This window comes from Diuraphis noxia, unplaced genomic scaffold (genome assembly GCF_037042655.1).
Source record: "Diuraphis noxia isolate RWA-SAM2 unplaced genomic scaffold, SU_Dnox_SAM2 contig0003, whole genome shotgun sequence".
Lineage (NCBI taxonomy): Eukaryota > Metazoa > Arthropoda > Insecta > Hemiptera > Aphididae > Diuraphis > Diuraphis noxia.
Window position 1 is genome coordinate 59,250,154 of NW_028301713.1, and position 25,083 is coordinate 59,275,236.

The 25,083-nt window shown below is 27.5% G+C and overlaps 1 long non-coding RNA gene across 1 annotated transcript; it reads right to left on the reverse strand.

Moving 5' to 3' along the window:
* Positions 1-20,253: 20,253 nt before the first annotated feature.
* LOC149057601 (uncharacterized) lies at positions 20,254-20,968 on the reverse strand. The gene is made up of 3 exons (XR_016191038.1): positions 20,798-20,968; positions 20,608-20,693; positions 20,254-20,391 (listed from the first exon to the last, which is right to left on the reverse strand). It is a non-coding gene; the product is annotated as an uncharacterized LOC149057601 (long non-coding RNA).
* Between the last annotated feature and the right edge of the window lie 4,115 nt (positions 20,969-25,083).

The following is a 25,083-nucleotide window of genomic DNA, read 5'->3' on the forward strand; positions in this document are numbered from 1 at the left end:
AGATATTTATATACATCTTATATTATCTTTTTTATTATTATTATTATTGCAGAGTCTTTTAAATTTTTCGAGACGAAATTGCTTCTCATATTCTTGTCGATTCGAGATACCCTGCTCATATTTTATAATGTAGATAATATTATATTAATATGTGCTACGCGTAAGACTGCATCAAGTTTATTATCTGAGGGAAAAAATACGTGACGTACCTATATGTATAAATACGTCGAAACACTTGTCTTCACTCTTATAAATACCTATACATATATAATACAACATCATGACGTTCAAATGATATAGGGCGATTCACCAATCATAAACCCACACCTATGATACGTATATACGCACATACGGAACACATTTTCAATTATTTAAATTTATATAAGTACAAGATTGAAATATTAAGCCTATAATAATTTACAGTAAAAAAGGATAGTTCTCATTTTAAACAATTAAGCTGATTATACTTAGGTAATGTGTATGATATACGCGCTTTACACATACAAGAATTTGACGTATGTCGAATGTCAATTGTGTTTGATGTACAGAGTGATTCACACGTATAATTGTGGAACTGCAAAATTCTCAGTCGACCACTTAATCATAGAATGCCTTCGATACATAGACGAATTCTATATGTCACAGCTTCAACTTACTCAACACCTTACACGCAACACTCCGACCCGACGCGACAATGCTACACAGTGTTGAAAACCCTATAAATATAACGAAGAAAAAAATCGTAATTAATAGCCATAGTTACCAATGTTCATTAAGAACAATAATAATTTTAAAACAGTGATTCACAAAGCATGCCCATCCCCTTTTTCATAAATATAGCAGTTTTTCGAAATCTGGTTTTTGGGTTTTTTAAATTAACTTAAGACCATATTATTTTCAAGTATTGAGATGCTATATTATCTACTACGAATGTAATCTTCTGTACAGGCACTGTATAAACTTCTGTTTTTCAAAAGAAACATATTTTTTTTTTTTTGTATATTATTTAGAGGATTTTTTGAAAATTTATTTGACCCAATTAAAAACTTGAACGAGTGGTTTTTCAGTTATATTAAAATGTTTATACTTAGAATAAGTCGTTGGTGGAATAATATTAATTACTCGAGTTATTTAATCACCATAGCTCCTCCCCCAAATATATTCCATGCTCATATTTTGCACCTATTATCTTTAGTATACAAAGGTTATTAGCCACTCAAATACTAATCCTTCAAATTTTAATCTTGATACGTCGACATTTTCAGAAAAATTATCCTCTAAACAATTTACAGCAGAAGAGAGGGTTCTAACTTGAAAAATAGAAACATATATTCCTTCACAGGACACTGCTCAAACAGAACAAAAATCTAAAGAATTTGAAAATAAAGTCTGAGTTAATATAAAATTTCAAAAATCAGATTTTGAAAAACCGCTTTATTACATTATTTTGTAGTGGTGAGCGTGATTGGTGAATTTATTATTCTGTATATAATTTATGAGAGGTACTTTATTAAATCCATAATATATATAATATATATAACATAGAAATTGCGACGATGAGACAATCATTGAATCTCCCATTTCCCTCCACAACTCGTAGGTTTGTTCACTGTCAGCAAATCCGTTGTTTTTTCGAGAAATTGCGTTGTGCTGGTCGTCATATTATATTATCGCGTTGATCAAACTCTCCTATTATTAAAGATGCGTATAATAAACGTATTCAATTTTTATACACAATACATATTTATAATATTATGTGTATTAACCTACTATATAATAAGTTCTATATAATTAGATCATTGAAATCAATTAACTCACCATAATTGTATTCCGGAAAAAAAATATAGAAACCTGCTGTGGGTACCTGGTACCTATACTATATTGTCTATTATAGATTTCAAGTATAGGCACCTGTATCTATAATCATTATACACATTAAACCAAGGTCGTCGCAGTGTAACTATATCATTGAAAAATGTTTTATAGTTATATATAGGTATTTAAACTAAAACGTAAATAAAAATGTTCAAATAAACGATTTCATCTCCGATTTATGACAAAAACACATCACTATTAAAAGTACTAAAAAACGAAAAAAAATCATTTAAAAATAACGGCTGACATATCGTTTTTCGTATGTAATGATTCACCATTGAATAGTATTATTACTATTGCCTACTCAATGACGAGCTATTCACCCGACAAAATGAAGAATTACTTCTTCGGTTTTCCCTTATTGCAATCGCGCTTCAATAAAACCTATATAACATCTAAACCAATTCTCCTCCTTCCGCCAATGGACAGGAATGTGATTTTATTTAATAACGTGACTAATTATTAATATGGGTTGTGCGTACACTGAATTATTATTAAGTACACACAACTTAATTGATTTCAATTAAATTATACTTGCACGAAGCCTACTTTATGTTACGCATAAACCATACGTTGGTCTATATTTTCAAAATGCAATCGATTTAAAAAACAAACTCATCCTATATGGGCCATATTTAATATACGTTTTGATTCAATATTATGTCGGTTGACGCTGTATAGCCCAAGGGTCACTAATTGTTATTTTCGAAGGGCCACCAAAATTGCTAAAATCAATAAAAACCAATTGAACAAAAATGATAAACTTACAGCATTAGAAATTTAGAACACATCGGTTTTTATTTTTTTTTCTTACCTATAGGGACTTAAAATTTAAAATACAAAATTCAAATAATCAGGTGTGAGCAGATATATTTATCAAAAAAAAAAAAAAAATCAAAATATGCACTAAATCAAAAAAGATTGACTGAATTTTGGCAGAAGCTACATTTGAATTATTAAATTACATTATTATGAACAATTTTATGTCCTATGGAATAGACAAAGATTGTCAAAGAAAAAGCACTAAAAGCAAGGTAATTCATAAATAATATGTTCCAATGTCGTCAAAAACTCTTTAAAAAAGATAATTCTATATAATTTTTTCTGACCTAATATTTTTTCAATTATCCCTATCCAAAAATAAACATTTAAAATGCCAGAATCCTCTATTATAGACTTAATATTACCTAATAAAGTAATAATAATATGTCGCGTCATATGTTTGAGCAGAAATATGACTTTTTACTGTCTTCACTCCATGTAAAATGTAAATATATGTATATAAATACGAATTGAAACAACATGATGTGTAATAAAAATTACGCGACGAAGGTACGGAGACTTAATTGTTTTGGACGTCATTCCGTCAATTATTATTACCGTACGCCCTCGGTCGCACAGTTTAGCGTTGTCTTCTCACATGAATAAACGTACCCAAACGGCCTTGACCAACGGCGTTGTATTAATATTTCGACAATTAATTGGTCTTTGATTGGTGGTCGAGACTATAATTTTTGACACGTTTTTATGCGACTATTCTGCGTAATATAACGGATATATAATAATTATGTTTTTTTTGAATAGTTTTTGGATTTTTTGAAGTCGACCCGACGACGGCGACCAGTACGACAATCGTGCGATCGTTTAAAAATATTGCGAAAATACAGTAGCTCTTGCTCAGCTATATTGTATTACGTATCGTATTCTCACACAGAGTATTTTTATGTCTGAAGCATGTAATATGCATATTAAATTACACATTATTTACACGTACAACAGGACGCGCTAGACGATAATAATACTTACATTGTGCACAAAATGTAAACGTGTACACTGATTTACGACGTGATTTCCGCCCCCAGAAACCCTTTTTTGTTTTTCTTACCCCTATATTTACCCAAATCTATTTTCCATCCACTTTTTTTCACGACGTAACTTTTTTTTCAAATACAATATACTTTTTTTAAAAGTATATATATTAATATTTTAATCTTCGCAGATAATTAGACATAGGTATACGTATATATTGTACTAACTTAATGGTAATTATTTCTAAAGCGTTTTAACAACCATCGCAGGAAATCACATAGGTAGTTAAAAATCAACGAAAATTTATCAAATTAACTCGACCGCATATTATTAAAAAAAAAAAAACAAAAGACATAAAAAACAGATGATTTTTTATAATAATATAGAATATAGATATTAGATATATCGTACACATATACACTAAACAACCCCCCCTGGTTCTCTATAAATAGTAAATACATTGCAGGCGTAAATTACTCATAAGCAAGGAATGTTCTGTATAGAAAAAATTCCCAATACTAAAATATAGTACGGTGTGCAACAAGAAAATTATCATTTATCATTCATCATGTTCAATCGTTAATAATACGTATTACTGGCGTCGTAAATATTTTTCATCTTATTTTTCACAAGGTTCGGCCCGTCATAGATAACCATGCAGTGTGTAGGTCGTATAACATCTTAGAAATTTGAAACTAACTATAAATATAGTATAACACAAGCGGATTATTATTGCGATTCAACATATACGGGGTGTGATCGCTGGTAATACATTTAATTATTATTATACTTAACTAAGACGTTCATTATTTCAGAAAACATTGATGAAAATATTTATACCACGTAATGGTATATATCATTACAAAACAATATAATTTTAAATTGTCATTATTTTTTGAACTATAATAAGATACATATTTTATTTTATATTTAGAAACAAAATATTACTTCGAGTATTAATTTATATAAATACCAAATTGAAGACAAGTATAGTTTATCTAAAATGTAGATGAGTTGAATAGTGTGGACTAAGAATGTTTCGGGGCACCCCTACACGGTGTATGCGGTGTTGTGGTATCGGCTACAAGGCTACTCCACTTCGTTCATCTAAAATATAAATACTTATGACTTTTTTTTTTATTTAAACTTTGTTTAATAATTAGTTTAAAAAAATAAGTGACACTAAATAATAGATATAATAAGTTAATTATAATAAGAAAACAAAAACAAAAAAAACACTTACGACTTAAAATCAACCAAAATAGGTACTCCAAAAATAGTTGTCATTAAAAAAAAAGGAGATGACGATAAAAATTATAAATAGTAAAATATATAAGGGACTTAAATCACGTAGAAAAAAAAAATTAAAAAATTAAGTATTTAGTGTGTTACCTACGTTAAAATGGATTACCCTGTATATCATATAAACCGTCCGGCATGCAAACGTTTTGAAAATCAACGAGACACGTGCCGTATTACAAATATCATCTATATGACTATATGTAAGTGTACACTGCATAATATCATAACACACACCGATGGCGTACGTAATGTTTGTTATTTTACGTGTTGAAAATGTCTTATTGCTATAATATGACATTCGCCGTCAGCCGTTGATGTGGTCATTAAATTACTTATACGTACAATGATGTATAATATACCTTCACAATTTTGACGAATCGAGAGTGACGTAATTATATCTGTGCACACACGCATATATATAAAATTATATTGTACTTAGAAAATGGGTAATATTATATTACACTCGCTTGTATTTATATATATATATATATATATATATATATATATATATGTATGTATGTATGACTCGATCGGTCAGACGATGTGATTCACAAGGTGAATTTTCATTTATAAATATTATTATATGATCTGAGAAATTTACGACTCTCGCGATGACGATTCAACGATGCGCGAGTTTAACGATTTCGTATACATTTCGTGATGAATATCATTCAGTGTTCAAAACTTCAAAATAATAGTTAATTATACACAAATCTAATTAAAGTCATAGAATTTATATATATATATATATATAACTAAATATAATAAATATATGATTAATTTATTAAATTTATGAGCTTACTTACGTTAAACTTAACAACAAAAGAGTAAAGGTTATAAAATATTAAATACATTAAACTACTGATTTAAATTTACTATTCATATTTAAAGACAATTTAGTCATCTTGATTGAAATGGATTGATAGTATAATTTAACTTTGTTAGACGTTAAGTTGGTTTCTTCTAAGTTTTATCTATTAAAAAATAAGTTGAAAAGTATATTATAATAAATTGTACAATAGCTAGTATAATATGGTATATCAGTATAAATTGTTAAATCCGTCTGAATTACGCTTAAGAACACAGAATTACTGTATAATATGTAAAACACGTTATTTATGACAAAATAGCTCTATATTATGTTACTTATCCCTATGTAAAATCAAGTATAACTCATTTTGTTGAAAATTACGTATTACTTGACTAAATTAATGTTCGAAGTCATTACAAAACATAAAAGTAAAATTTATATTTACACACAAATCTTGTTATATAGACCTAATATTATCATAACAGAAGAATCCGATCATTATTGACATCAGCTTCTCCGTCGACTTTTTTTGTTTTGCGTCCGACCTTTCTATGGTGGTTCCGGAGACTCCGATCCAAATCCACAAATTCGCATAAATAAAGTGAGGTTAAATTGATCAAAAACCTACGCGTGTAGACGTAATTTGATACACCGTTAACACTTCAATAATTAGATAAGTATCGCTAAACCAATATACGAGTATTAGTATCGAAAAGTATGCTGCATCGACGAAATGTCATCTGTACAAAAAACAATAATAAATTAATTACATTAATAGAAATCATGTATTATCAATATTTGACATACGACATAAGAATTATGTACATAACAATTAACAATTAATAGTATAGGAAATATATTATCAAATTAGTAGTAGTAATATTTCTAGAATTAAATATTAAAAAAAAATAATGTAAATAGGCATGTAACTATTAAATGTTAATTTTATTTGAATATTCGAGTTATGTATGTTATATTTTGTATATTTTATATTATTATTTATATATAGTAGCTTTATTTTGCTCTAACATATACCTACTATTAATTATTTATTATCAACTATTAATTATATATATGCTTATTTTTTTATTTTTTTTTTGAGGCAATGTCTATTAGTTATAAAAATTCAAATTAATATACATTAATAACAATTCTTCAGTAGGTAGTTATGTTACGATACTTATCATTTAAATTTGGTTGAACAGATCGGTTTTTTTTTTTAAGAAATTGATCATGTTGTTGATGTATTCTTCTGTGTTCGAACATTCAGCTACGTCTAAGTTGGCTGAAGTGTTAGGCTTTTATACGCATTCTTTATAATATATTTGTGGCATTCAGTTATTATGTGGTTGACTGTTAAGTTGATGCCGCAGGTTGAGCACGTAGGTGAATTATATACTTAAATTGTTAAATTCAAGTTATATGTATCGCCAGATAATAATATAATTATATGTCTGCTATATATTTTATATAGTGACGAAGTGTTTTGTCCATGCGATATTTCTCGTTATAGTGGTTCCACGATTTCACGTGATGACGATTCGAAATGTGCGAATATTGCTCATGTGATTTCCCTCTTGGCCAGAGCGTCGGCAAATCTGCTGTATAGACATACTCGTAATTCATATAAATACTCATTAAAAGGAGATGTCTTCGACTGGAAACACGCCGAAACTTGTCCGGTTTATGGCCTGTTTTCGAAAGAATTCTGCCAGCAGCGGAATGCGTGGATAACACACTGTCTGGTTACAGTCGAAGCGGTTATCATAGGATGGTTGGTAATCGAACTGGAAGACTGGATGAATTTTACAGCTATGATTAGAATTCTGTGTGAATCTGGACAGAGACCGAACAGTCTATTATGTGGTGGTCACCTAACCTAACCGTGGACGAAATTTATCTGGCCCCCTAGACATGAAGTTAATTTTTGTTTTACGGTGAATCAAATATGATTTTCATTAATTTTCGTTTGATTGCTTGATTTTGCTTTCACTATTTTTGCATTAACATTCGATTTTGATCAGCCCCTCACCAACCAAAAGCCCAAAAAACTTTCTCAATTCCTAAGGTGGCACTCAAAAATATTTAATGGTTTATTATAATAATAATTATGATATATATGTAGGTTTATCTATTATATTTTAATAGTACCTATTAAATAAGTTTTTGATGTTTTGTGTACTTTACATACCTAATAGTATTATCTACAACACAATATGTCGGTCGTAGCCGTCAACAATTACTCCGTTTTATTTCGTGCACCGTCTATAATATGGTGGTCGAGTTATCGACTTATATAGTTATATCTATCATAATACACAAACACGTATTATACTCGACATCGTATACTTTTGATTATAAAATCTGCTATAAATCATTATAAGTGTGCGGGGAGGTGTATGTATTGTAATACAATATATTAGCATAATAAAGTTCAGAACAATGTTTATGTATTGTATTTATTTTATAGTATAGCGACAGATTCATTATTTTTAACGGATGTATAAACAGATAATATTCTAATATCTATTAAATATAATACGCGTAGAGCTTTGAAACATACTGTGATATTCTCATGAATGAGACTGTATTGTCCGGATATTATATTGTTCACTATTTTGAGATTGTCCGCTAACACGTAACACCACTAATACCTACCTAACTGATGTACCCTAGTATGAAATATAATATTGAACCAGATACCGATAACAATCGCCAATATTTTTCAGTCTGTTATTCTCGAATTTTGTTAAGCGATATCATTAATATTATATGTGCATTGAGCGGAAATGAAGAATTTTTCACTAGTATGCAGGAGTACGACGCATTGTCGACGCTGCTCATCAAAATTGTAAAATCTGTAGTCCTCCAGGTTTCAATCAAAAAAACAAACATACTATAGACTTTAATTACTTTTTATAATAAGAATTTAAAAATCATTGTTCAACATATTATTTTAACTTAAGTGGAGGGGAGGTAGGGGACATTCATTATCGTCTCGTAAACTCACCACGAAAATATAACTACTAAACTTATAAAATATTGTAAGTAGTTACAGTATTTTAGTAGACAAATTCGTATATAATAGGTACATTATATGCATTAGATGGATTTCAAAAAAAAAAAAAAAACAAAAAACAATGTTTTAATTAATGTGATCATTTAAATTTTTTTTTTTAAATTAAGTATAGACAGTAGGCACCTACTATTTTTAATGGAATATAAAACATGCAATTACTCATTTAAATGGTATTTAGTAATCGTTTTTTTTTAGAGAAATAAAATTGTATACTATCTAAATACTCAACAACTATAAACACTAATCATATTATACCAGTAAGCATTCTATTATCAACATTGTCGAGCGTCGTTTAATACGCTGAATGCCGAAAAGTTTGAGTTGCAAACTATAAATACTTGATACTAATTACAACTACATGCTATTTTGATATGATTTTGGCTCTTCAAAATATTGTAAAACAATGAGTTCGGTCAGTTCAGAGTTGGCACAACATCACATTACATATTAATTATGTACAATACTTATTATATACAACATCCATTTATTACAGACGACTTTGTTAATATTATGTATTTAGAGACTGTTTATCATCCATTTCACCAGCATCCCCCCCCCCCAAAAAAAAAAAAAAGAAAAAGAAAAATGTGCATTGATTATTGATCAGTAAATAGCATCCATGCAAATTATAATAATGTTCTTGTCTATTCATATTAATTTCTTAGTAATTTTTAGTTGCAAGAAAAATGGGGTTGGGGTGGCCGATGTTGGGCTGGTGAAACGGACCTGATTATTTACCCTATCACTGTATGAAATAATATAAAATGTCAATGGATGGTATGCGATAATAGTAATTTGGTTAATCATTTACATAAAAATGTTGAAATGTTTACCGCGTGTGATTAACTTTAATTCGTCAATAATAATAAATTATGATATAATTATTATTTATTATATTATATAATTATTACATATATTTATTTTATATTCGTTGAGATGCAAAAACTCTGTTATAGTAACTACTCAAGTAGGTTGTAGGATTAGGTTGTATTGGAGTTTGCGTTTTTTTAAGTCTATATAATATATATAGGTACATTGATGCAATTTTAGTATTTCACTTTTTAATTTTGGAGGACTTTACATATTTAAACGAAACACACCAGCGAGATACTGTGCCCCCTCACCCCCTGTTTAAATATAATTTCAAATACCAATATCATATTTTCTTCACCCAATTTCCTACATTTAATATATTATAATTTATACATCTATTACTAAAATAAAAAATATTTTTAACAAAACAAATAACAACATTTAGGTCGACAAACCACATTCAATAAAAATTATTAATTTTATCTTGACTCATAAAAATTCGAAGCCAATTTTCCTTATTGCTGCTGAGAATAATCCTTCGTTTACGCATGGCAAAACCTAGTAAATCAAAATGTTTATCTGGTGATAGTGGTGAACTATACATTTTGATTTCATTATATCATAATAATTGTTTCCGGTATTTTCATAAGATAATGGATAAAAAGTCCTCTCAATGTACGTCTGTGTATAGCCATATAGGTATAGTGTACAATCATACATCCTACATAGAGTATTATACAAGTTATTTTGTTGCTATTATCAAATTTTAGCTTCCCGTTAATTTTGAGACACTTCTGCAAGCACGATGTTGGGCTTAATTATACAAAGAAATCCGGTTCATTATCCACTGCGCGATTGTACATAGTGGTTTTATTTAATAGGGGGGATGTTGTACCCCCCATTTGCCTTTTCCCTTTATTTTTTAGCTATTTGTAAGGTTGAAAAAGAATGAAAAGAAGACAACCGTACAAGTTCCGTAACTTGAATACTTGCTGATAGTCATTCCTTACTGAAAAAAAATCATGATTACCATTCGTCGCTTAGGTAACATCATATTATTATACTACTGAGTCACATTTTAATTTAAACTTGTAGAGAAGGAGATTTTCTTATCAAAACAACAATATTTTATGATTTAAAAAAAGTTGAAGCCCACACCAGAACTAAAAGGATTTAAAACAGTTGATCACATTGTTTTTAAATACAATAATAATTAACTGTTTTCACATTGAATACATTCTTAATTTACCAACGTTTTTGACTTAAAATCGCTTCGCTCAGAATCTAAAAAATTCTCATCAGTTAACTTTTAAATTTTCAAATGTTTTTATTCAGACATTACCTGAATGTACATTAAATATTCATCGGACAGTAATGGATACGTATAAGACATAGGTATACATACATATATATGTATAGGTATATTTAAACCACATTTGCTGCAGTGATTTGATTTCCCAGCTTAGTTTATGATTTTTGGCTAAGATAGGAGAACAATACCGAATGCAATGTAGATTAATGTTGAATGCGAGAAACACAATATCATTATAAATTAGTTATTACAAGTATTCGATCACAGAGCACACGTATCAAAGCGTACTTGCTGTTCGTAAATATCGATTAAAATATAACTATACCTGCGCATAATGTCGTTACTACATTGTTTACTGTGCGTACGCTAAACTATTATTTATTATTCGTATGATAGACACGTAGTAGTCATCACCGTAAATACGACCTTATTATTACCTTATTATTTGTATGTATTCGTAAGTACGATTTCGTATTTGACGTTTATCATGACTGCCAGCAAGAGTAAATGCGATCGATGAACAGGTAAACACTGGTCACTGATTATATTAAGCTGTTTTCAACGTGGGCATACGTAGGTCCATAATATTTCAACGAGACAACAATTATATACACATCATCCATGATATTATTTATATATTTGTGTATGTGTATATGACGTATGATAAACAATGCGGCTAAAATAGTCAAAGTTCGATCATAGCATAGTTATTGCTTATTACGACATACGTATATTATTGGTATGTGTATATTATACATAATGTGGATTTCTAGCTACAACCTTACACCCTGTCCCGTTACGTTCTGTTGCAATGCATATATGAGAATATTAAATTAAAATAATCACATAATATAATATAACGTAAAATAATAATAATATGAGACACGAAATACGTGAAGATGACGTATTTCAAATGTGTTGTATACAGAGTGATTCGCCAAGCATGCTCATCCCCCCTTTTTTTTTCATCAGCCATTCGCTTGTTCAAAATATAATTTTTGAATTTTTTAAAGAAACATAAAGACAATATTTTCAAATTCTTGATATTTTTTTATTGTACTGCTCGAGGAACGTTCTGTGAAGATTCCATTCTTAAAATAAGAACAACATTCCCTAATTTTTAACAGAAATTATTTGGTGAGTAATTTTTCTGGAAATTTGGACGCATCAAATTCAAAATTCAGCCAAGTAGCGTTTTAGTTATTAGACTTTGTGTACTTAGGATAATATAGGTCCTTAAATGTACATATGATAATAGACTTGGAAGATAATATTATAACGGTTATAATGGTGACTTGAAAATGTTAGTAATTCATATAATATAATATATCAACATTTCTAATTTGTGAAAATGGGCCAATAGTATAATAGGCGCACAATTAAACCAACGCAACGTATAATACATATACATTATATATTTCTGTAAAACTATTTTTTTGTATTATTAATGAAAAACTACTCGTTCGAATTTTGAATTAAGCAAAATAACAACATAAAAAAAAAAAAAAAAAAAATATCCATCGCCTAAATAATTCACAGTAAAAATGGGGTTCTAGTTTAAATATTATACGTTTTCATTGCTATAAGATACTTCTTACAAGAATATTTAAAAATATTCCAGAAATCTAAATTAAAATAAATTCATTATTAAATGAACAATGGGGAGCATGCTGGAATCATCCGGTACATATTATGTGTACTATAGTGTTTTTACCGATTTAACTAGTTCTCGGCAGACTATATAGTCTATTATAGAATATTATTTATACAATAGAGTATAGACAATTATCATAATCACGTATGCGGATAGTCGTTGAATGGAATTTAAAAAAAAAATGTATTTACTTCAAATTGTTTCAGCTACGTCACGACGACGGCATCATACTATGGTAATTTCGACCGTATAACGTCAAAGCTCAGAATTTCAATACAAATATTGTGCACATATTTTAATACGTTAAATTTAATAGGTAATAAGTTTATAATATTTCGTAATACTTTATAGTCGTACTCGTATAATATGGTACTTTGCAGTGTTCAACATTACAATTTCGCCCGTCCCAAACCACTTATACAGTTATACCGTTTATTTTATTTAGTATTTTGCGGAAATTGCGTTGAAATTGTCTAAGGACAGTAAACACTATGTTTCAATACTATTTCTCACATTTGGAAAATGCTTAGATTTGTCGTACTATTTAAGGAGTGTCTTGTGATAATACAAACTTTATTTTTTTCATCTTATAACCTACCTATTTTACTAACAAGTTAATAAACTAATTTTCTACAAATAAATTTAAATAATTGAGAATATGGTCCTTAAGTATATTTACAATTTTCAACAATCAGAATTTAAGATATAAATACATATAAAAGAATAAAGAAACAAATGCTTGGCGAATTATACTGAATAAATATTATATATACGTATATGAATATTGCTGTACAATTATATTTATTACGAGCCATTTGCAAATATAACCAACTTAAAATAACGGTGTTAGGGAAATCTCCAAATATATTAATAAGGACAATATTTGACAGCTACTCCTTAGAGTAAAGAAAGATCATAATTTCGACTAAACTGGTATGTGGATTCATAATTTTTTACTACGATGTCTACTTGACAAACGTAATGGTTAAGATTTAGAAACTATTCACCCGAAAAATAACAAAAAGCGCCTTAAAGCCTTTTGGTACAGTGAGAAGTTCCGTTTGAGAATAGATGGTAAACTAAAGAGGGTCAGGAAGAGATTATTAAGTTTAATGATTTAGACCTTTTTAGGTGGTTGATCAACAATTTATGTTTGTAGGACACGTCATGATTGGTCACATTATGAGTATACTGTATTATGTATATACTATGCGGACTAAGGACATAAGATGGATAATGATTGATTATTTTAAAGGCTGAGTGGTATGGATTTAGTGCTATGCGCCATTTGCATACAATAAGACCAAAAAAGCCTTAATAAGGATCCATATATTTTATTAAATATTCAGTATATGAAGTGAAATTTTGAATTTAAATATAGTAAGTAACGTGTACCATCTAAATCTATATCATTTTACTCCATTATCAAAATAAGAAATTGTCACTCTTATTAATTTGAATAAGTATCTATCACATTCTGGCCAAATTATTGTTCTACATATATATTTTTAAGTGATATATGTAATCATTAAATGCTATTGTGATAAAGTACAATTTTTTTATTATGATATAGGAGTATAGGACTAAAACAATTTCAAATTAAAATATAAACATAAACAAATTATAGACAGTTTTTAATTACCTAAATATTATTAATATTAAGAGTGTTATAATACTGATATGATAATTATGTATATAACATTATAAGAATAAAAATAAAATGATTTGACATTTCACATAAATGAAATAAATACCGTAGTTATCATCTTTATTATGACACATTGGTACTGACGACTTTAGGTCAAACTTCCCGGCGAAATTGACTTACATTAATATGGTATTTAAATAGTTATAACGACGCGATACTGTGATAATGACGTGCATTTACAGAACAGTTCGTAAAAATTTTAATTCAATATAGGTAATAATCAAAACAACAACGTATTTAATATAGTGGCACTACTAGGGGGCTAAAATATCGCTCACTGTTTTTATTATAGATCCCCTGTGGGTTATCCCAAGTAAATAGTTTTGTTAGAGCTGCAGCCTACCATACAAAAAATCAGTCACTCAATGGTCGTTATCTTAGGTGATATTTACTGTAATTTTAGAATTTAAAAACTTAATAATATGTAGATATATATGATTATAATAATTAGAGGGCAATTAATAGTGCAACGGAAAAAAATATCTCATTTATGGAAGAAAATCCAGACCCAGAATAACTGCATTACAACAAATACACGCCGGACAGATTACCTAAAAACAGTAAAACAAACATATCTGTCGCGTCTGAGCGAGCATATTATTAAAATTTATCTAACTGAAAACGCGCGACGATTTTGCATGTTATTCGGAGTTATTATATGATAAGCAAGCAACTATTATTATTATTATTATTATTATTGTGTATGCCGATGTCAGACCACATGTTGCTCGGCTTTGAAAAATTTTAACGATAAAGTGATTTCGCGACTATAATATAATAATTAGATGTTTGAATTTTATTGCAAGCCGCGCCGCGCAGATGATAATAATAATAATAAACGGAAAATGTCCGTTAAAGATTGTTATTATTATTATTAAATTATGTACTGCAGGAAGAGGGTTCGGCACCCTCTTGCATGTAGTGTACATATATGTGTGTAAAGTAATAATATGTCTTCTATAATAATATTTATACCACGGGGACCCTTCATTATAAAACTTTTCGACGGCCGGTGCAGTGCGTATAACATTTATACGGCGTTACTGGAATTATTCGTAACATCATCGTACGCGATATTAAATTATATTTTAGCACATTAATCGATTTTGTTTTAATATTCAATTAGATTATTATATGACGTGTTCCGACGTGACAATATTGCATTATATTATACGTCATGTTGTTTTGAGTAGGCATTGCAGTACGTATATACAGATAAATAGAAAATGCGCTTTTGAAAATCATCGACAATAAAAACAATACTGTAAACAACTGTTGACTTGTTGTTAACAACTTTACAAAACAATGTTGTTATAAGCTTTCCAGTACATCACAATGTAATATTATCATAATGCGCGTTATTTCAATAGCATAAAAAATATAATAATAAATTAATAATACTACCTAGGTAAGTCTTAGTTTCACAGTTTCTGAGTGAAGCGAGAAATCCATTTGTGATATTTAAAATACTTTTCGTTGCTGATAATGTTTCATTGGATATATAATAAATTATTATAATAAAATTAGTTACATTACTCACATCTAAAAATTGGAAATTGGTGGAAAATTAAATTCTTACAATTGTATTTAAGAAATCATTGTAAATAGAATTACTATACTAATGCATTTATAGGTGTATTGTATATATTTATTATATTATACATTTATACATATTCGTGCTCCATCAGACATTTTCTGTTTTTTTCTTTTTGTGGTGAGAAATCCCTTTGTTTACTGTAAATTGTTTGGTGAATAATTTTTTTGAAAATGTTGAAGATGTACCTTATTCGAAATTCGAACAAGTGTTTTCTCAGCTATTTAAATAATTCCAACAAAGATAATAGTCATTAAAAATGGTTTTATAAATGTATGAAAAATATGCAATATTTTATCTAGTATCAGTAGCAGATAGGCTTATATTTTTTTTTACCGGGAAATAATTTGAATAAGGGTCCCCCCAAAAAAAGTCGTAAGCGACATTTTATTTTAATATAATAACAATACAATACAAAACTAATTAATAAGTAATAGGTACCTATACTAGGTATAACTCTTTTGTCTTTGTACAAAATGTATTTATTTGTATTGTTTTAAATCATATATATAAGAATATATAATATGATATTTTACACTTTGTTTTAAGTTAATACATTAATAATTTTTTTAAAGGCTCACTATTAAATTCAACCGACTAGTATTTATTAGAAAAATAGAAGTTTGTATTCGCCCAAGACACTCCTTAAGTAGCACGAAACATTTCAGAAAGTTGAAAACATGGTCTTTAGATATATTCAAAAATTCCAAAAGTCAGATTTAGAATTACCGATTGGAGTAAAAACTGGGTGAATATGGTTGGTGAATCATCTTGTAGAACTGAAAATCATCTAAAATGAACTATTTCAAATGAAACCTATAATACGACACTATAATACGGTCGGTAATAATAAAATAACGTATTAGCGTGTTAATGGATACGACAGACGGGCGACGATCTAATCATATTTGAGTGTTCGTATTCAGCGTATTTGAATTTATTTATAAAAAGTCACATCGGCACAATAATTCATCATGAGTCATGACCATACATGTAAATTCAGGCCCAATTATTTTATAAAATTTCGAACTGCACACTTAATTTTACAAAAATTGTATGCGCACTATACTCGTACTATCTTAGAAAAAGCAATGTATTACATAATACATATAATATATATATATAAATATAAGTATAATAATTTAATAATGCAATCAAATGAAACAACAAAATTCAGGAAAAACTTATATTTTCTAGTAGCTAGCATATTATGTAATTTTAGTTTGTAGACCGTAATGTACACACGTTCAAATCGTTGTGCACACTTGTATATTGGTGGTGCACATTGTGTGTCGTGGTGCACATAAAAATAAGGCCTGCATGTAATATGTTTTAAAATATATAGGCGTGGTGGTTCAGTGTTAAATATCATGAACATCTGATTCAAGAACAGTGTGTAAATAGATATTTCGTGAAAATGTATTTTACTAAAATGCTGATATTTTGATACTACAATGGTAGTGGTCTCCAGGGACTCCAGTCCATAGCACAACCAATATATGACTATAATAGTTACTATAGTATGTCAGTATAATTAATATTGAATTGAAATTTGACTAAAACAAAAAAAAAACTGTGTAAAATAAACTGATATAATATAATATAAATTATGCACTATCACATTAAAAAATCCCACGGACATAAAAACAAAAAAAATTATTGTATTATAAGACGGATATTCCTTCCGATAGCGGTTTCGAAATGTAAATTTTGCGATAACGCATACATCAGTATTATCAATTCATTATAGTTTTATATATTATTATAATAATTATATAGTAATAACTAATAAGTTAGCAGTATACGCTATACGTACATAATTTATACATTTATATATAAATAATAAATTGAATATACATACTATTCAAACATATGTATTGGCGAATTCTTAGTATTTAAATCTTAAATAGATATCTATTATAGTTTTAGAAATAAATACTTCTTTAAGTACAAAATGTATACATTTTAAAAATATGAACTGATTGTCCGCTCTTCAGTTCTGAAATTCGTAGATAAATATTTTTTTTCTTCAGTTTCTAAATATTTTTTAAATCGAGTGGCAAGTTATCTCATCTAATCTAAAATAAAAATTGACTTGGAGTTTTTATCGGTATTTTGCATTTTTAAACATACACGAAAAAAAATGTTACACGCCAGTACGCCACGCCAATCAGATCCGTTTAGAACAGTTTTTCGAACGCGATGATTCATCGTTTTCCAATTCAAAACAACACACCTTCATCAATATTATACACCCGCATAAATGTAATAATATGTACATGACACTACATGTGGACATGTGGTATACCAAGACTCGTGGTGTATAATATGGTTACACTTCATCTAGTTCACCTGTATATAGTTCACGTTACACAACTACACAAGTCATAAATCAACCAAGAATGGGAAACGAATCAAAGTAGTGTTGCTGCAACCGTATTTTCAGATTTTTTTACTGATGAATAATAAAATAACCAAGTATAACAATGTAAAGATTATAAACGTGGATAAACATAACATTTGTATTGCGATTTCCTCAATTTGAATTGAGATAAACTTTCAAAGATTCTATCATATCAGTGTAAAAAAAACTATTGTATTTTAAATATATTCATCTAGATACATACACAATGGTCGAAGTGGCTTAAAATAAGTGGAGGGATGCCCTCGATTTGTATACTTTTCATATATGATTTAGTCATAAACCTATTAAGGGAGGGAGGGCAGAGTTTCATTGTTGTACACCTTTTTTATAGTACAATTTTATATACCTACTCATGGTATACATTTTAGTTTTTTAGCTTGGTGTTATCTGCCTACGTAACTACCTACAATTAATTATATTTTAAATTTAAAACATAACAAATATTACATTTATAATGTATAAATGTATAATTATATACATATAATATTATGATTAAAGTATTTATGTTTGTGCAACTTATAAATTCAGTATGCATTATATAAAAATTATACAACAAAAAAAAAATTGAAAAGCTAAACTTTTTTAAATACTAATATTGCATTTGTTATATTATTTACTAACTTTTGTAAAATAAATTAAAAAGATAGTAACTTTTAAACTCTACACTAAACAATATTTATAATAGGTATTAATAAATATCAATGTTCAGTGTATTGTTGTAAAACTTATTTAAAAAAAAAAAAACAATTGTAAAAAAATAAAAGTGTTATGTTAAACAGGAATATAAATCGATAATAAGAAAAAATAAGTAGAGGGAATACATTAATTGTTGTGCTATAATAATTTATACTAGAAGCTAAATAAAAATAAAAAATAAAATAATAAGCAGAAGGATGACATATCACCGTATCCCCCCTCCACTTCGACCACAGTGAATACATACATACATATTACATATACCTATACAAAATACATATTATACACATTATTACCTATAGTCTAAAAATCGTAATTGTAATGAACTGCGTTTTTACTTTTTATGTGACGACAATGCTGACAAACAATCATTGAATAGGTGCCACTGTGCCAGTATACATGAATAATCACCTTGCACAAGTGTTTAATTGTTTTCGTATTATGCTTGTATAAAACTGATTAAATAATTCGTTGGATTTCAGTAATCATTATTATATAATACAAATGTTTAATTTGTTGGGAAATTGGGAAACTTGGTGTAATCGGCTTTTCGGTATACAATCGTGAATCGACATTTATAGGGCTGATTCGAATACGCCAGTGGCGGGTTTAAGGGGGGCCCAAGAGTCATCGTCCCCCCCTAGTAAAGGCCTGCTTACACACAACGATTCATTGTAATAGTTTTATCGAATACAAAAATGCTCACTGCATTTTGGACTATGCTCCCCCCCCCCAAAAAAAAAAAAAAAAACTTAATTCTGGATCCACCACTGGAATATTCATATTTGGTGATTACAAATGTTGTACCTGCTAAGTTAATCTTTTATCCATATTGCCACCACCATGCGTTAATATAATTTTTTCATAACAATAGTGAATCATGCAATTGGCTGAATAAGACATCAAAATATAATAAATTATAATATTTCTAAACTTTACGAAGATTCAATGTAAATATTATTCCGTCAATAGCACCTGCTTTAATAATAGTTAAAGTATGATGTGATTTATGCTTTACAAATAGCTGATTACTATTGTGAAGGTGATATCAAATAATGTTTAAGTGTTCTTCGTCGCTTCCATTAAACTCGTCTTCCAAAATTCGGCAAAGAGGTAATACTATAATATTTATTATTTTATTTTTGTGAAAACCAACACGTTTTACGACGATTTATTGCATACAAAAAATTACACTAAATTACTGAAATACGACTAAATCGATCCACGTGTATAGTAGAAGGCAAGCCCATACGACTGTAATTTGTAGCGCATTCGAATCCCACGGCCGTTCTCTACAGTGACTAAAACTCACACTGAAATATTAAACGAAAACGAAATTTATTGTAGTGTTGTTTAATTACCATTATTTACCATAATATTATATATTAATGGATAAGTCAATAAAATACTAGCTGATCAGATGTGTACTAAATAATTTCAATTGTTTTGTTTTGTTTAAAAATAATTGGTATAAAAAAATATAAAAATTATATTATATTAAAAATAATAGTAAAAAAATAATTGATTACTTGTGTGTAAGGAAAGAATGATAATTTATAGGTTCCCTCCCTCAAACAAAAATCCTGAATGCGTGCCAGTATCATTTAATAGCAATCTGTAAAAAATTCAAATGAAAACAAGCTAAATTATTATCTATTGATTTTTGTAAATTATTTTAAAGAAAATTAAATATACAATTATTAACATTTTTATGCTTACAACTAAGACTCGTTTAATCCTAGGCTCCTAATAAAGTATAAATTTCATACCGCGGTAATTAGTATTTTTAAGGTCCAGTTTATATACAATTTCCAGGACTCCCAAATACCGGAAAAAAAAAAATTAAAACGTTAAAATAATTAATCCAAAACAAATAAATGTCTTCCTTGATTATTTAAGGTCCGGTTACTTTAGTACAAATATACACAGAATGAACAACCTTATTTACATATTAAACAAACAAATTATAAATATATACTAATCAATAATCATTAAAATTACATATAAACTCATACATTGATTCTTTGTATTCATATACGTACATTTACGATTCTCATAACTATAATTAAATGAGATAATAAACAGTCAATAGCTAGGTGTTCAAGGCTAATATTTGAAATAAACAATTATTTTATAATTTTGATACCTATATGCATAAACTATAACAATAATGTCATGATAATACATTATTATAATGTTAAATGATTCTCTATAAAAATAATTCGTATACATCTATTTTTATTTCATTTTTTAATAATTTAACCAAATTACCAAATTATAAAATTATATTTTATTGTAAATACAAATTAAACACAACATTTTAACATAAAATCTATCAATGGATATCATTCGTTATTGCACATTTGATGAAAAGATGAAAATATATGGCATAAAACTTTAAAATTAACTAACTAGCTGGACATTTTTTGTGCATATTTTTTAAAAATTATTTTGCAAGTCATAGATGATCTTGTTAAACCATGAAATGTAAATGTAGTGCATTATAGTGAAGATGTTTTGAGAACATTAGTTTTAACTTTTTAGTAGATCTTTCCTACTTCATTATTATTTAGATTATTTTAAATTGTATATTATAATTTATAACTATACCTATGTGTTAATTATACAAATCTTTTAGACAACTCAATATAGTGCAATATTTATGATGCATTTTACTATAATTGAATCTATTTTTAAGTTATACAATAATACAACTGTTTAACAGTCAAATCGATGCTTGTCCCAATTAACTATAATATCACTTATCACTATAAATATGTGGTTAGTTTTTTATTTTTAACAGCATATTATAGGAAAATATAAAAATTGTATGTACATTGTAATGTATTTAAAATTATGAAATATATTACTATTTACTATAATAGTATAATGTATAATCTATGAAAAATTAAAACAAAAAAAACTACATAATTATATTTTTATATGTGACTTATAAAAAATTGCTCAAAAATATGAATCATATTTATTATTGAGTAATTCGTAGACTATATCTGTTAATGTATATCTTCGAAATCAAATTGATTTTTAGTTATATCAGATATTATATTATATTAAAGTTTTAAAATAAAAATATGCGCTACCTGTATTTTTGTTATTTTCTTATAGTAGGTAACCTAAATAAAGCCTTGTACTTAAATTTGAAATTATGTCATAATCCATAGGCCAGAATATCAGCGATCGTTCAAATTAATTACTTCCCTATGTGTCCTTTAAGTATCTTTTTTATTAAATTCATTATTACAAGGCTATTCAAATTTGAAACTACATTTTAGATTCTGAACGAAGTGATGAATGTATTGATTTTACAATGATGTGTTTTTTTTTTTTTTTATGTTTGTTTTTGTATCTGTGTACAGCATAACTAATCAAATAATGCTTCAATTTCAAACTTTGGGGGTGGTTTCCGATGTAAAAGTGAATATCCTTGGTGCATTATAGAGGTCAAAAGTAGGTAAACATTTTCCAACAGTTTTCAAAAAAATCGATATTTTTATATGGTTGTAATTCAAAAACTAATCACTGTAAATACTTGAAATTTTCACCAAATGTTAATGTTAGTGATATCTATATACAGTTTAATTTTCAAATATTTTCGACTTTTTTTGAGAATTTTTTTTTGAAGTGTCGGTAAATAAATGTTGGATAACCAAAAAAACATAAAAATTTAATACAAGGTTCCTTATAAGTTGTTCTAATTGTAGATAAAAAAAATTTAAAATCGTTAGTCACAATTTTTTTTTATAAGTGTTTATAGTTCAAATTTTTACGAAATCTGTCAAAAACGCGAATATTCGCAAGTAATTTTTAAGTTGAAAAATCATAAAATTTTTTGTGTTTATAACTAAGAATTAAAAATACAACACTAAGTTTTTCATTAGTTTTTCTTCAAATAGCTATAAATAAAACTCGAAGCTTCATTATAGGAAAAATTTTAAGTGCGTTTGAATTTTAAATTTTTTCGAAATAGCGTAACGATAACGATTTATCCTCAAACGAATTTAAATATTTGTTATTATTCAAAAAGTATAATTCGTAGACACATGAAAATTTTACCAGTTATTGAGATTGACATTTTCTTTATATGATTTAATTTTCAAAATATTTTGACTTTTTTTTGAGATATTTATAGACAACTGAAATTTTCAATTTTAATGAAAATTTTTTTTTGAAGTGCCGATAATATTTTTTTGGCCCAATGAAAATACTTGAAACTTTAATAAAAAGTTTCTTATAAGTTATTCTTATAGTGATTAAAAAATTATAAGAATACATATGCACAATTTTTTTTTATTAGCATTTGAAGTACAAATATTGACAAAAATTCGTCAAAACCATGAATATTTTTTTTTTTTGTGTCTGTCATCTCGTTTTTGGGCAGTAAAAGTGCTTCGATTTTTGACTTCAGTACCTTATTCGATCAAAAAGTGAATCTAGTTTTTACTTTGGTGGTCAAAAGTAAAAAATTCTTATATATTTTTTTAAATAATTGGGATAAACAAACTAAACAATAAGGGAAAAACGGGAAATTTTACGCACAATCAGTTTTCGACAAAATCGATTTTGATTATTGATGTAACTTTAAAACAAATGACCGTTGATACATGAAATTTTCATCGAATGTTTTTATAAGTATATTCTATCCGCTATGAAATTTTCAAAAATGTTTGACTTATGTTGTACTATTCATAGGTATATGCAATTTTCGATAATTATTAGTTTTTTTTTAAATTAATATCGATATAAATTTATTTTTTGGGTAGAAAATGTTGAAGATTTAATACAAGGCTCTTAACATATTGTTACAATAGCAGTTGAAAAATAAAATAAATTCATAGTCACAAGTTTTTTTTATAAGCATTGAAATTTTGAATTTTGACAAAATACGTAATAATCACAAAAATTCGCAAATTGTTTTAAGCTAAAAATTCATAAAAAATGTTCTTTTTAAATCTAAGATTTGAAAATTTAATACAAGATTTATTACAAATTTGTCAATCTTTATCACAAAAAAAATGTCCACCGGAAATGCAAATTAAATTTTTATAAGCATTTGAATTTAAAATATTGACAAAAATTCGTCAAAACCATGAATATTTGCAAATTTTTTTGTAGTTCAAAATTCATAATATTGTTTGTATTTTTATCTAAGGTTATAAAATTCAACAATAAGTTTTCCATACATTTTGCTTCAAATAGCTATAGAGAAAATTTGAAGCGTCGTTATAGGAAAAATGTTTTGAGCGTTTGAGTTTTAAATTTTTATGAAATCGCGTAATGATAACGATTTATTCTCAAACCAGGTATATGTATATCTATGATAATATAAGGTATTATGAACTATGATAACTACACTAATTGATTAACCATGCCTTATGCAAAATGCGTCTTAATTGAAAAATAAAATATTTGTTTCAAAATAGAATATATGACAATATTTAAATATAATATATCCTAGACTGACAAATCATCTCCGTTCAGAAACGTTTTTCGTATACAATGATACCTATCGTTGCAATCAAATTTAATCCCATCCATTACATTAACCTACTGTACAACAGAGCGACAGCCACGACTTACCCGCTTTTTTTATTGTTAATACCTTGTTATTTCTGCTTAATTTGTTATACTGAAGACTGATCGAATTTTTACATGGTAAAAATATTGCAATGCTTACTTAAAATATGCTGAATTATAATTATAATTACAATTATAGAAAATAAATTTAAAATTATAAAATTAATATGCTAAATGTTAATATTGACGTTTTAGCTTATTTAGTATAATATTATGTAGTATACACAGTATATTATAGTAGAGCACTAATATAATTTTATTATAAAAAACATAGAATCGACATTGATTTCATCAAAATATTACAACGTTTTACAAGTATAATCATTCTACATATTGACTTACAATTATATGTGTAAACATATAAATGTGTTAGTGTGTTACCTTTGACTTATCGATTGAGTTGTTTTCAA